Source organism: Meleagris gallopavo, chromosome 7, assembly GCF_905368555.1.
Source record: "Meleagris gallopavo chromosome 7, MGAL_WU_HG_1.1, whole genome shotgun sequence".
Lineage (NCBI taxonomy): Eukaryota > Metazoa > Chordata > Aves > Galliformes > Phasianidae > Meleagris > Meleagris gallopavo.
In genome coordinates, this window is record NC_139410.1 from 16,472,449 (window position 1) to 16,488,359 (window position 15,911).

The following is a 15,911-nucleotide window of genomic DNA, read 5'->3' on the forward strand; positions in this document are numbered from 1 at the left end:
CCCTGCAAATGAACAGAACTAAATGTCTCCAGTTCATCACGTTTACTGTCCACAGGTAAAAGACTATTTTTTAAAATTTGTTTAACCTCTTATATGTTGATGGTGCTAAACACTGCTACCTGAGTACCTGTGGGCACACTCAGTGGGCAGGTGGAGGTGTGTTGGAGGAGCAGAGCTTTTCAACTCTGTAACTTGTAAGTTTGTAACTGAACCCAGTAGATGTAAACCAGGAAGGAGGAATGCTAAGCAGCCAGATTAAAAACAAACAAATCCAAGCATAAAAAAACAAAAATACATTTTCCTCCTTCTGCTTTCACTCCCTTGATTAGGGCAATATTATCGTTTCATTAGTTGCCCAGTTAGCCAGAATCCCTTCCAAGAGAGCCAGGACATGCATTCTGAGGTATAACAAACAAACAAACCACTGTGCAGAACCTACCCCACTGTCCCCACTAGTTTTCAAAGAAAACAAATCAAGACTGCTTTAAAATACGGTAAAAGGACTGCGGAGGTCAGAGGCTCAGGGGCTCCCTTTGTGGGTCACCTCTGAGGACTGCTGCGCTGCAGCCGAGGGCTGCGATGTTTTTTATTCCCCATCCTCTTGTTTGATCGCCGCTTTGGAAGCGGCCCTTCAGTCAGAACAAGTCGCTGAACTGAAAGGGGGTTTTTAGGTTGCAGCGGAGAAGAAAAAAGCCCTATTCAGTAACAATTACACAAATGGCGTGAGGTTCACTGTCAGGAGTTCTAGTCCTGAGTGCTCGCACACAGCCCCATTTCCAGCTTCAGCAAAGCCTGGCTGATAATGGTGGTGCCCTGCTTAGAGACGGGACCGCCTGGAGTGCTTCCTGGATTCCAGTAGGAGCACCATGGCACTGCCAACCTCACACATGGCTGAGGTTGGATCAAAAGGCTTGGTTTCTGGCTGTGTTCCCATGTTTTGTGCGTGCCCTAGCAATGCAAAGCCAGGTAACGGCAGTGACAAAACCCTCCACATCAAGGCCCTGTCCTTGCACCTCTTGTGCGTCAATATGCTCTGATCAGCAGAGAGAAGAGCTGTCCTGAAGGCTTGGGTGACAACTGAACGTAGACATTGGGAACAGTCCCGAGAAAACTTAAGTTTTATTTATTATTTTTACTTAATTCATCTGGACACTTTTGCTTCCCTTTGCTTTTCTATCAATGATTGTTAGTGCTTTTACTTTTTAAAAGACTGTTCTCACTTAAATTATGCTACAGTTGGTTTTCAGTCTTAGACCTGAGAGATATTTCTGCATTTTATATATATGAATGCACATATAAATATGTAGAAGAACATATATATGCATATATATGTTATATACATGCTATAACTGGCAGTTGCTGCTTTTGACATGCTTATTGAATAGAATCATACAAGTTGGAAGGGACACTTAGGACCATCTAATCCAATTCCCCTGCTATAAACAGGGACACCTACTGTTTGATCAGGTTGCTCAGAGCATGATCCAGCCTGACCTTGGATGTTTCCAAGGACGTATCTCCAATAGTAGAAAACAACATGACAGTTTTCTAACACTAAATGGAAAGTTCATGCACAAATGTAGGGGCTCCATGTATTTCTGAGCTGTGTAATACTGCTGTATTTCCCCCCAAGCACCCTGTGAAGCACCCTATGTGAGGATGCTAATTTAGGTAGATTACATCAGTTTTGGAAATTCAGTCCCAGAAACGAACCTTTGCATCTCCTGGAACAGTTGGAGAGGCTCAGGTCCACTCATCCAGCTCAGAGTGGACACGAGGAATTTGGATTAGATGCATACGGAGTGGGGATTTTGTCATTAACAGAAGGGAAGGAAAGCACTGAGATACAACTATCTGAATGCAGATATATAGTATCTGTGTACCTATTCTGACTTTAAACTACGAAAATCATAAATGTGCTATAATGCAAGAGGCAAAGCATATGCAAAGGTAAAGATATCCCATTACTTCCCCTGTAGAAAAGCATTTTCATAACTCATTCATACTCAATTGAATAAAAGCTAAGATTCACTGCTGGCTGTTAATTATCCTTTACAAAGACCTGTTTTTTGTGTTCAACCTTAGTAAAGGCACAGTTGTTATTGTAGGGTACATAGAGAGAGTGGTACCTAAGGGAGAGAGGAGGAAACAGGCTCATGCAGAATGTTAACAAGGAGTGCTGTGTTGCACAGAAGGGATTCGTAGGGTGGGATTTTGATATAATGGGCTTCAGGAAATGAAGCTTTTTGAAAAGACAAAAGCCTTGCTGCAACTCTCTCCTTTCATGATATCACTCAGAATTTGAAAGACACCAGACACTTTAAAATTACTGCTATTAAAAGGAATTTTGATGATGATTTTGTATGAAGAGGTAGAAGGCAGGAATTGGTCTGTCCATAATCATACCAAGGCAGGCGTATGCAGGAACTCACGAGGCCCATCTCCATGGGGTTTTTGAGGTGCACCAGGAGGCCTCCATCCAAAGGCTGCAGCCTGCTTTCACATTGGTAGGCAAGGCATGGGGACTCATGGGAGCTTTTCCTGCAGTTCCCAGCACAACAGCATTGTAGAAGAGCACCAGTTGGAACTGCCATGTGGGCTGGGTGCGGTGCTGAGCCACCAGGACTCACTGGACTTCAAAAACAGAAGGACTGCAAACAAAGGTAACTTCAGCACAGTAGCTGAAGCCAGCTCCCCTCATTGCTTTTCCTTATTTCTCCTCTATATTCTTCTTCTCCTTTGTACAGGGAACACGTGCTCACTTTATTGTTCCAAAAGTGTGTGTTAAAAGGAGAGAAAAAAAACCATGTAGTTTCTGGTGGAAATATCAAGAACAAGAAAGCTGGATATACAAAGTTAAAATAAGCAGAAGTACAACTTCTATAAATATCAAGCGTAGCTAGGGATTAAGAGAATAGGAAGAAGATGTTGACAGAAGTGAAGCAAGAATTTTGGGGTGGGATACAAAACAATATGAGACAAAACCTGAGCCTCTGGGCTGCCCTTCCCTGCATGGCTCGTTGCATGTGACGCTGGTAGCCCAGCAATTGCCTGCTCTCTAGTCCTTTGACAGAACTGGGAGATCTCTTCTGCAGTCCCTTGTGGCTAAACCAGTGTAGTGGGAAGAAAGCAGCATCAGAAGACCTAGTTCACTTCGGAGTTGCTTGGGTCCAAAGAGCAAGTTCTACCTAAGCTTCCTTCAGAATTGCAAACGTAGTTATATTGTAGCAGTGAAGTAAATTTTACCTTCTAGCCAACTGTTATCTCTGTGTTTAGCATTAAATCCTTACTGATTTTAGTAAAAAAACTGGCTTTCTTTGTCACCCCTTCCTCCCCCTCAGTAGTTAGTGAGACTAGCACCAGCTCTGGCTCAGAACAAACTGAGAGATGCCTGCTGCTGGGTGGCCAGTAGGAGCTGTGGAGCATCTCTCCTGTGGTGTGAACCACTTTGGTTTAGATCTGATATTTTCTGCTCGAGAGGTGTACTTGAACAAGCAGGATCCCAATGCATTTCCAGTATTTTCAGCTTGGAAAATTCACAGTAAGATCATTTTCTCTGTAAATCATCTTGTTGAGAAAATTGTTTTTTGTGTTGTGGCACGCCCTGGGGGTAAAAGGGAAGTCTGTAAGTATTTCAGGGGTTTTAACAATGTTACTTCAAACTGCATACTGTCCTAATAGCTACTTGCAAAGATGTAGTTTATTTGGGAATGACCTGTATCACATCTGTAAAACCATTAATGTTTAACACTAAAATATCTTGAGAAGATTTTATGAAGGATTTTCTTTTTCTATTGATCTTTCTGATGAGTCAGAAAATAGTTTTTGAGTCCCTTTTGGCTCTGACTTTCTGGACCCACAGCTGTTGTCTTCCAACTGTAACAAGCCCACACTGCACCTCCTGTGGTCTTACTTGGAGCCTAAGCAACTTAGTGAAAGTCTATTAGAGATGTGTTACGCTCCATCTGCAGAGCTGGGGTTACCAGAAGTGTGAACTAAGGTTATTCTTCAGTTCCTGTGGGGGAGCAAGACTTGTCTTGTCTAGATTTGCCTTCTAGGAACCATGTCAGTAAAGAAGAATGCTGGCTCTTCCCACTTTCTCAATTTTCAGATCACATGTATCAGCCTTATAGTGAAGGAATACTAAAATGAGTATACAAAACTTGCAAGATGGGAGTGATCAGCTGGCCAGCATCAAAGGCATGGATCTGTATTCGTGTCTCAGCAGTGCAATCATAATGGTAACGTTCAGGTGCTCGGGCAGAGCAATGACATGGGCAGGGCCAGGGCTCTGACCAAGGAGCATTGTCAGTTTGCTCTCCCTCCTCCCCTCCATTTTTTTTCTTCATTCAACCAAGCAGCATAAGTGCTTATTGCTGCAGAATGTAAATGCAGCAACCACGTGCAACCTAGGGTACAGGCTTTTTTGGTATACATGAAAACCATCTTGCTATTATGACTGTCTTTGTTTAAGTATGCTACTCCCAGAGAACAGTTACCATGTTCTTAGGGCTCAACTCACACTGCCATCGGACGTTACACAGCAAAATTGTCCTTTTGCTGGCACAGCCTTCACTTTCAGCCTGAGTAGTAGTTCATCTGGGATTTGCCTTTACATGTGAGAGAAAAACACCGAGACAATTGTTTTCTGCAAGTCAGACAGCTGTTCAGATGAGCTGAGGTATTTGAATGTCTGAGCAAATCTGCATTGAAGTACAGAATGCCTTAGTGCTGTGATATTTGTGATTTTGCTTTTCATGTGTTGTCTTGCAACAGCAGAGGGTGTCTGCCGCAGGGCTGTGCTTTCCTGATGCATGTTGTACCTTACTGTGGTTCATGGTCACTCTGGTGGGAAGGAGCAGAGAAGCCCAGCTGGGATTGTCAGCTCTGAAGTGTTTGAGCTTCCTCAGTAACGCCTGCACCAACCTGAAGCACATGGCTTCTCTCCTGGGAGAGACTGTGTGAAGAGGTGGAAGAAGTGGAAGATATATCCCTACCTGGAGTGTAGAAAAGGGCATTGAGAAAACACACGAAAAGAGAGGAATCTAAGCAGAGCTGGCATTCCTAGTACCAGGCTTTAGACACACGGGATACAGGGTGTTTGGGCTGCGTAATAGATCTTCTATTGGAGCAAAAGCAAGTAAATGTGTTCTAAAGGCACAGGTGATGTGTGGGGCTAGTAATTTGCAACATGTGCAAGGAAAACACAAAGGTGAGATCAGCTTGGGAGAAGGAGGCCAAGGACTGGGTAAAAATGGAAGAGAAATGAGGGGGGCAAAGTAGGGAAAGTTACCCTCCTGCTTTGACAGTTCAGGGACTAAAGCTGCTATACATTGTGAGCAATGGATCAGAAACTGTATTTGTGTGAAGTAAACTGAAGTGACTTCAAGATCCAGATCTGTTTCAAAATGGTGGCACTCCTCCTGGAATGGAAAGGGAAGTTCACATGCTGGGGAGTGGCAGTAGTATAAAAGTAGTGGAAGGGAGGGCTTTATCACTCTCCTATTCATCCTTAGCCCTTTCCTGATGGAAAGTCACATAAACTTGACAACTATTCTTCTGCTGTGCCTCCTGCGTGAGGGAGAGTGTGCGATGCCTGTGGCATAACCTTGCCGCTGGTCCTGCAGGGAGCCAGCATAGGACAAGGCAGAATGGTGAGTGGCCTGGTGACTCTCCATGGCTGTGCCTGGAGCCCTGGTGGGAAGATAGACAGGAGAAGAGCTGGTAATGCTATTTTCTACACCAGAGTGGCAAAACGGTGTAACAAGTAATTTCTGTAACAGCCAGATGTGACAACAGCAGGAACGGTGACTGGAAAACTCACAGTGCATCTGGATATGGGAATTTTACATCTTTGTTTTGGTCACTGTTAATTTCTTCCTGTTCTTAATAATGATTCTGTCCAATGCCCCTTCCTATTGGCAAATGGGTGTGCAAGGAGCCACGTCAGCAGCCATGTGCATGTGTGAGGAGCTGGTTGTATCTCATAAAGCAATCTGGGGAGTAAAGTGAAGGTTTGCATGGCCACCAAGTCAGGCTGTGGGGGAATTTTGATTTAATTGTGTGCCATATATGGCAATGGGTATCATTGTATTTTTCAGCTTAGCTTCTTCTAGCAGTTTTAGGTACCTCATGTGGCGAAAGCAGTATCTTTTAAAGAATGCATTCTATATTTGGTAATGATTTGAGGCACGAATGTGTCTGAAGGAAAAAGGCTTTTCAAGTGGAGTGCTGCTGGCTCAAAGGTTCCTCAGCAAACTCTGCCGGGCTCTGCCTCTGAGCCGGGCTGCCCTCTCCCTGGCCCGAGCCTTGAGGGATCAATTCGGAAACTGTTTGACACTCTGCACGATATTCTTCAATGGCCTCTTTTTCTATGGAATAAAGATGCAGGGAAATATCAGAGAGAATTAACAACTGGGATGGGTAGGTGGCAAGGTCTGAAAACTATACAGAGACAATTGAGAGGGGCACAGTCCCACAAGGAAGCAGCTACTAATATTGCACAGGTAGACTTGAAAAAATTGGTTTTGTTTTGAAGCACAACACTACCTTAAATTAAAAAAAAAAAAAAAAAAAAAAAAAAAAAAGAGGAAATAAAAAGTGGAAAAACAAGTTCTGAATAGACTCTAATCTCCAGCCAGTATCTTGCCAATAGCACTAATTGACAAAATGTTGAGAATGGCTTCTGTTAACATTCAGACTGAAAAGCACCTGGTTGGATATAATGTGTAGGGCTGTAATGATACATTTCCTATGCACAAATGTGTGCAAAGGCCCAATGTGGGGAGCCTGGGCTAGGCGGCAGCTCTGCGGTGGGCTTTGCAGCTCCCCCTCAGATGCTGAAGCACCCAAGGGGACACTGAGCTGCTGTGGGATTTGGAGCCGCTCCCATCGCCTGCAAGCTGGGGATGCCTTCAGTTGTTTGGCTTCTGCAGAGCTACAGGTAGGTTGGCAGAGGCAAAACTTGGGCTGGTGGCACCAATTTGCTAATTCTGAAAATGTGTGTATGCGGAAAATTTACAACAGAATGGAAAAAAGATTTTCCAAAGAACAAAATGGAGCAGTGGACAAATAACTAGGCAGTTATTCAAACCAGAGAACAAAGAAAAATGTTCTCATTTTCTTCTTTGAAGTGGGAAGGTGGTGACCTACTTCTGCTGTGAGCCTTGGTGTATGACCTCTGGAGAAGCACTGGGTACTCCTGCCCATCAGATTCACATCTATGAAATGGGGTAATTTCTCCCATGATTAACAGAGACTTTAGGAGAACCTCCTTGGCCGTCTCAAGTACTCGCAGAGCACTAGCTCCCATTCCTACAATGAGTATCACTGAATTAGATAAGCCACAAGCCAGGATTTCAAACAGTTCTGGAGTTGAACTGTGTTGGTATCCAAAAAAGAGCAAATGTTTTATACTGGGAGATAAGGATATTTTGTTTCTCACAATATAAACATTAAAATATTTGTCTTTGTAGATTAGCTGCGGCAATGAAAATATTTCCCATAGTCACCAGTTGGGAGTTCTCAGACTCTGTTGATAGATCTGAAATGGTTTAATAGAAACTGCAAAGTAGGAGTTGAATTAAACACTAGATACCAGGCAGAGAGAGGCTTTTTCACTCAGGGTACAGCAGGAAGTGTTCTCTGTCTCTTCTGTCACAATGTTGATGATCTCTGTATCAAACATGGAACAAAGGCAGATGAGGAGATGATTATTAGCTCACTTTTGCACTTGGTTCTGATGCCTGAATGACTGGCTCTATGACCTTAAGAGGAATCATTAATGTATTTTAATTCTCACTGCTTTCTATTTGGCAAATGTGATATTTAACATAGCTTTTACAGAAACCAAACTGGGCATCTATGTACAGATAGTGTCAAATAACTTACTTTTCATGGAAAGCCCAAAGGCAAATTACAAAGTTTCACAGATCCTTTGGAAATGACTTAATTTTTTCCCCTCTGGCCTCTGCTTCCCAGCTTGCCCACTCATTGCCTGAAAATCACGTACATAATTCTTGTAGCTGGGAGGTGAAGACATGTTTTGCTTCTTGTCGACATCACCTCCCAGCTATGAGCACTGTAGTGAGTTAGAGATGTGGATCCCAGCTCAGAAATCAAGCACGTATGCAGTCTTTAGTCCACAGAGCTGTACTGCCCTGGGGCCTTAACCACTCAGGGAACTGAGCAGCCGCCTTGCTCCAGCATAGAATTAACTTGCAGATTTTACTGACCTGTTTTATTGCATGTGTTTATGTTGAATTGTCCTACTATAGGAATTATCATTCCTCCGGGAATAGAATGGCTCCTATGGCAGACTTCAGTGTCACATAAAACAAAAAAAATGAAAGTCAGTTTGTTAAATATTTACTGCTTTGGCGAATATGAAGTTCCTCTATATTTCTTTACATAATGAATGACAGTAAAAAAGTGACAAGTGGCTGCTTGTCTAAGTCATCATGGTGGAGGAAAATCAGGGACTGACAGCTACAATGTACTGAAGAGAATAAATATTTATTTTCCCATAAGCATGCAAAATGTAACCAGTTTAGAAGACTGTAACTTCATTTTATTGCTCCAAGCCTTGGAGATTCTTACTGCTGTGCCAGCTCATTATTATTCTCCTGGTAACAAAAGATTAAAAATAAAGAAGTTCATTTAAAATATCTCAGGCTAACCTCAGATAGATGTAGCAGCAATAATGGTAACAATAATGCACAAATCCCTTTGTCACTCTGTGATGAGAACAGGTACTTCTGTTTTTTCCTGAAGTTAACCTTTTTGGGAAGAAGGAAATAGCAGGATTTGGCTGCTGAATTCTTTCATTATCGCTCCTTGCATTGTGCAGGGTGTGAAGGACCATGAACCGGAGCACTGCTAGGTATGGCTACATACCATATAGGGAGCCTATGCGCATTGATTCCTGAGCACTTGTGAGCAAGATTGCTGATCATGAGAGCCAAGTTGCCTTGCTACCCAACATTACAAAGAATAAAAAGTTTCTGGATGGTATTTTTAGAGATGTGAATTTGCTTAGCAAAGGAGAAACTGAAGTGTATGGTGCAAAAAAGAGTTAGAGATGAAAGATGAGGTACTGAAAAAAGAAATAAAAAGGAAGGCAGTCATTCAGGAGGGATTGTGAATGCTGCAGTAAAATAGTTTGTCCCTGGTTGTATGACAGATAGTGCCATTCTTGGTGAAGTAAACAAGCTTTGTCAAACACATTCTAGCTGTGGATGAGGAAAGGCAACCAAGACACAAACACTGCAGGTAGTAAGCATCATTTTGAATGCACTGTTTGTTGGTACAGTACTGTTCAGATCTCCTGTCTTTCTTTCAGTTCTCCTCTAGCATCCAAGAGAGGAGAGATGTCAGACAGCTGATACCAGTCCTGAACAGAGCTGCCACCTGACTCATCACTGAATGCCAAAGCAAGCCCCTGTGTCAATAGACTTTCCTCAAAGTCAGTGCAAAAATAAGTATGCCACTTTCAGAGCTGGACAGTAACAGATTAGAGACCCAACATAAACCCAACACAAACAAGCACTCCTGTGAGCTGCGGAGCTCGTGGGGCTTGGCTTTCCTTGGGTGATCCCATAGTTGGATTCTCCCATGTCTAGCAGGCTGGAGGCTCTGACTGCAGTTTTTCCTGTGGGTGGGTATTCATTACATCTTTCATCTTTGTAGCTTTCCTGGTGTTTAATAAAGGTTTAACTCATGCTGCAGTGGGTCTCATCTCCCCTACTTAGTCTGTTTCACAAAATGTGTATAAGAATATAATTTTTTAGAGCCTTTTATTGCTCTGTCAGATGTGGTTAAAATTGGCTGTTTGTTCTCGCTCCCCCTTTCTCTTGCATAACGTGCAAGTATGCACATGCATGTATGTGTGCACGCACGCACAGTGTTCATTAAATCTATAGAGATAATGATCTCAAAAAAAGTTTTAATTTCTGTAGGAATCCAGGCTAGGAAAAAGAAGTGCTGTCATGTATCTTTTTCCTCTGGGAGACAAAAAGCAGGAAGGTTGTTTGTTTCACTGGGTTTTATTTTGGTGGCAGATAGAATATTCAATCACTTCTCTGTTTATATATTGTGTTGCTGAAAATCTGGTCCTGTTGTTGTGAAGTAAAAGATGTAGTGGAATTCTTGTCCTGGAATTGCACTCTGATGCTTATGCAAGACACGCAGACTGAGCATTCAGTGCTCGAGTGGTCCTGCTGAGACTGGGGGAATGCACGGGGAACTTCATCTTGCAGTGAGATCCTGTCTCCATTAAATCTTCTGGAGTTTTGCCATGGATTAGAAGGCGTTTTACCCTTCATTTGTAAGTAATTAAGATGATAGTGGAGTTTCTGAATTTTCCAACTTTCTGAGAACAAACTTATGCAGTGATCCACTTCAATAATTCAGATATTAATTGAGGCGTGAGAAACAATACATCAAAAAATAATTAAGCTTATGTTAATTAATTTTTAGAAATAGGAAGGGCACCTGAGGCAAAGTACAGATGCTGGTAAGCGTCGTTAGATTGGGAAGGCTGTCTAGTGCAGTTCTGAAACAAAAATGGGTCAGAAAGACCATAAGTGATGTGCAGCAGGGTCTTAGAAGTAACATGAATTATGGGATTGTCAGTGAGATGCAAAAAAGGCAACAGAGATGTGTGGGCTTTGCAAAGATGACTGTAGAAGCCAGAAGTTAATCAGCAGTTAAAGGTATCTATCGCTATTTTATGTTGGCACCATCAGTGCGTTAATTGTTGTCATTATCAAGGCTCAAATGCATATCTTCTAGACTTAAGCTGAAATAATGATACTTTTACTGAGGTGTTTCTTAGGTAAAATTTACTAAGAATAAGCTTTTTTCCTTAAAGTTTTCTAAAACCGTAACTGGAATTTCAGATCTCACCTGGGCTTCTCTTCCTTGGTATTTCTGATGCAATTCCCCTCCTCTGTGGTATTTACTGCAGGAAAAGAAAGTTGAACCTACATGTTACCACAGTCCAAACCTTAAAATTTTACTTCTCTGCACTGTGAAGACAGAAAAATCTGCAATGAACCATGAAACTTTCCACTTCCTCTTTAAAAGTTAATAAGTTAAAGACACAAACCTAATTTGTTCTGTTGCTTTTCACGCTCATGTCTACTCTTAATGACATTATGCTTGCAGCAAAAACCACAAAGGTTTTATGTGCCACCGTGGACATGCCAGAAAGTATGTTTAGCAACATGGGCCCCTTGCAGGAGAAGGAGAGCAGATCGGGGGCCTGCCACCCATGGCTCTGAGAGCTGCCAGAGCGAGCAGGGGATGCAGATGGATTGGTAGCCCCAAGCTTCTTTCTCCTAGAGGGAGCCACAGAGTCCTGTTTGATCTTGCTCTGGCAACTTGAATTCAGATTGAAGTTATGTTATTTTTAGGAATCTCTCATCCCTCTAAAAATATTTCCTTTCAGAGTATATAATTCCTGCTATTAAGTTTTCAAATTTTCAGTAAACATATGTGCTCATATATATAATTTGCCACTCTCTTTCATTTCCACAATGGCCTAATTTTCTGCTATTGGCATTATTAAAAATAAAATGCCAAATAGGAAGAGAGACAGAATTATGCCAGACAAGAAGTACATAACAAAACACTTTCTTTTTTTTTCTTTTTCAGGTGAATCTATATTTATTTCCAATCCAACCTTGTGACAGGCTATGGAGAAGGATCCTTAGAGACCATATTACTGATTCTGCAAGTCATGGTTATAGATTTTTTTTTTTTTTTTTGCCCCTGTACAGTTACCTAAAGGATCCTATGTTTTGCTTTTTCCCAATTATTTCTGTAATTTAATTATATTTGCTTTGATGACCGTGAAGGATAGGAGTTATGCCTAAACAGGATACTGATGGGGTCCAACTGTATTATGTTTTAGGAACCTTGAAAAATAGGTGTTTCTGATTTAAGTGAGGTGAAATGAAAGAGTTCTCTCTCTACAATGACATTACCTGCTAAGTGACAACTTCTCAGCTGTGTGCCTACCTGATTTTTCTCACTGTCTTTCTTCAGGTAGGAAAGAGATTAGATGAATGTTTCCTCTTTGAAAGAGACAGACCTTGTTAATTAAAAATGTACTTAAATGGAATAAGTTGTCAAGTGAATAAAAAAATCACACCCACATTTTACAGAGTAGATATAACTACCATATGCTTTATTTACAAGTACACACAAATAAAAACAAGACAATACAATTAATGGGGGAAAAATATGCATAGCACATCGCAATTCTTCTCTTTAGTTGCACAGTTTAACACTACAGAAATTACAACCAGCAGAATTAGTTTTCACTAACATTTAAGGATAGCTCCTGTTTACTTGGTCAAATAATAAAAGATATCTTCATGGAATTTGGCAATTGGCACAATATAAAAAAAATAACGTCACTTAGGAAGTTACAGCTGTAATGAATGAGGAAGAATTTCTGACTAAAATGCAGCACGACTCTTTTCATCCTAATTGCTTAAAAAAAATGTAAATGAAGTGACCAGGCAGCAAACAATGTTTATGATGACCGTCCTCACACACAGGCATGTGCAGAGCTCGGACAGATTTTCTGCTGGCCCCATTCTTTGAAGATCTGTCACCAGTGTTTGCAAAGAGTCATGGCCTTCAGATGTGTGCATGGACTGGGTGATTAGACTACTTATTCATAGGTTCTTCCCCTTCTGTGGCTAGGCTGCATGCCTCAGATCTTTGGTCAGCTGTGGAAAGAGGCTGGATCTGGTATGTTACTGCTGTCAGCTGTACCAGCCACTAGTTGGAGAGGCCTTTCCTTATCCTATGAACAACTTCCAGTGGATGTGAGTGCATCAATGGAATCAAATGTCTCCCCTGTGAACAGCTGGATCCAGGTACTGGAGATTTCTCTTTGACCTCTCTTAAATGGAGTCGTTTAATTGAGACATCCAGGCAGAAACCAATACTTTTAGAATTGTCCTTACTATTTAAAAACTGCTAAAATCCTATTTCACCTTTAATAAATATTATTTGCCTTTTACAATATTACAGTTGGATATTACTGCATTTGTATAGCAGACTACACAGTCTTTGATATCCATGGCAGCCCTACAGAACAGGCTTTTCAGATGCTCCTGAGTGCTGCTTGTGCTTCTCTGGATGCTAGAAATCTTGTTCTCTTGACGGATACTTCACATCAACACAGCTAGTTCCTGTGTGGTCTGGCAACCTTGAAACCCCGACCTAATCGACATTTTGCTATGAAGATAGTTCTACCTCTCCTCATTTGCTTCCACCTATGAAGCCCTGTCCAGTCCTGCACCATTTGACACAATTTAGCTTGCAGTGCAGAGCAATATTTTTGCAGCTGGTTTTCTAGCATACCTGTAAGTCAAGGTCATTGAGATGTCAGCTTCTGGTCAGACCACACCTACTGCTCAAGCCTGCTCCCACCTTGCAAAATTTGCACTCTGATAGCCACTCATCACAGGATAGGGAGGTGCTTTCTGGGGGATGGTGATACAATCCCAGCCAGCACCTTACTCTAACCATTGCTGCTTCCTTGACAATTTTACACTAGGCAAGGAATAATTTCTTTGTTGATGTTCAACAGGATGAACTCAAGTCACGCAACTACCTCCAACTACCCTGTGCTGACTCAAGACACCTCTCAAGTCAACCTGCCAGTCTGTCCTCTGCAGTCCTGTCAAAAGATTTTATTCTTAAGCAAATGGGTCTGCATGTAATGCAGAAATTGAATGCAATCCCTGTGAATAGCAGCTGAATCTTTTTTCATGTTTGCTAAGGCTTAAATTGAAGATGAAGGCCAACATTCAGGATGAGGTTGGATTCTAGTAAATGTAAGTTGTCTGATTCAAAATCTTGACATTATTTTGCTTCTACTTGATACCACATAAATATTCTGTTTAAAAACGAGAACCACATGGCTCTCCAGATCTTACCGAAATTTTTACACTGTTGACTGCATTACCTCAAATTCAAAAGACACCTTCCCTTAATTGTTTTTCGTGTCCTAGTTACTTTTTCAGGCCTGTGATTTACAGATATTTTGCTTGTTGTCCTTTTAGTTTTAAGGTAACTAGTTGAATTCGTTTCCTACCAATCATTCAACATCCACTTAAATCCCAACCTTTTAAAACAACTGAGTTTCAGTTTTTACAGTGGTACAAAATACACTGCACCAGCGTGCATTCCTGCCTATCTTGTCCAATTGCATTCTAGACTTCTGTATGACAAAAAAAACCCCACCACTTTTCAGATGAAAAGTGTAACACAGATGCGACTACTGGTCTGGACCACATACCAGCAATCCTTCAATAATACATTCCTTTAAAGACAGAGTCACTGGCACTGCACCTGATGGAAGTTGAGTTAGGTGGTGCACTTCTTCAGAATTTGTGCAACTCCAAGAGTTAAAGCAACAAGATGCAGTTACAGTGCTCAAATAAAGCACTGAGATTAAATCAGGAGAGGTGTTAGTTGTAGCTTTCTTTCCAATTTGCACGATCTTTCAAAGCCTTCCCTAAAGTTTCATCAGAATCTCTGCTAAGCTCCTCTACTATTTACAGTAAAGGCTGTATCTCAACTGTGAAATGGCCACATTTTGGAGTATGGTAAAGTTATTCTTGTCATGTATAGACCAGTGGTGCTTTCTCTTTATTTACATAGCTCTACTTACATACAACACATCCTTTTCAGCAAATAGACTGGGAATTAATCACTGGACCTACAGTTTACCACAAGTAGCCTAGAAAGAGGGCTTTAAGAGGGAAGGATTTTTAATAATACAGTGATCAAGGTTACTTTATTCAGGTCATATACTGAGATGTTAGATCTGGTGACTAATCTCAAGAAACAGGAAACAACGACTCCTCCAGTTGGGCAAGGAACTCAGTCTCACTGGGAATCTCAAGTCAGTGCTAATTCAGCAAGAAGATCACCACCTAACACAGCTCCCATACAGTACAGATACTATACCAGTTACATTCAGAGTTTTTCTAGATTGATTTTATTCTAGTATGTTGATAAACAAAAAGCTACAACTAGTATCTTTTGTTTCCTTTTATTCTTGAATTTAATTTTTTTTTTTGCTTCTCATTTGTTTTTCATCTCCGCTGTAAAGTTGTAAATTAAAACTTTCTTTCAGGTTTTTATTTGACATTTCTGAATCTTTATGCCTCTGTTTTTGTAATATAGCACACCTATTTCTTTGACAAATTTCTTGTAACTTAACTTTCTCTTTTAATACTCACATCTATTCTATTATATTGCTCTTTTTAATCTGAATTTGATATTAACATCACAGTGTCCTTTTAATTTAAGGAACTGGACTGGAAAAGTTGGTCCTCAGCTAGTGTGAAGCCTATTAACATCTGAGTTCTAATGTGCTAAAAAACTCTCAATGTATAATTGTATAATCCCAATAGTTGTAGTTCAAATTCTGTCCTAAAGCACTGCAGTTAGGCCACTAGCTTGCAAACCGATCCATACAGGTAAGCTCCTAGATCAGCAATGGTTCGCTGAAGTCACAAGAGCTCTCAAAATACATCCAATTGTAGAAGGAATTGTAGTTTAGATCCTAGACAACATACTTTTTCTAAAGCCAAAAAAAAACAAACCCTGATACTATTATATCCTGTTAATAAGTAAGGTTCGTTTTCTTAATATTATTTCCATCTTCCCAGCATACAAATAGGAATCAGTTCTTGTACAGTTCTATCTTTAAATGAACTGTTTCAGAAGTTCAAAGTTACCTGTAATAATTCTGGGTCCAGCGTATCATCCAATTAACTAAAAATGTCTAATGCTGTAAAAGAAATTTCAGATTTATACCAGCTGTAGAAGACTTTTTTTAGAAACTACAGTAGGCTTACACAGCACATAATCTTGCATTT

At 41.0% G+C, this 15,911-nt stretch overlaps 1 long non-coding RNA gene across 1 annotated transcript; it reads left to right on the forward strand.

The window, feature by feature from the left end:
- The first annotated feature begins 956 nt into the window (after positions 1–956).
- Positions 957–12,947, forward strand: LOC146543976 (uncharacterized). Its single transcript, XR_014884251.1, has 2 exons — positions 957–2,663; positions 11,656–12,947. It is a non-coding gene; the product is annotated as an uncharacterized LOC146543976 (long non-coding RNA).
- Positions 12,948–15,911: the final 2,964 nt, after the last annotated feature.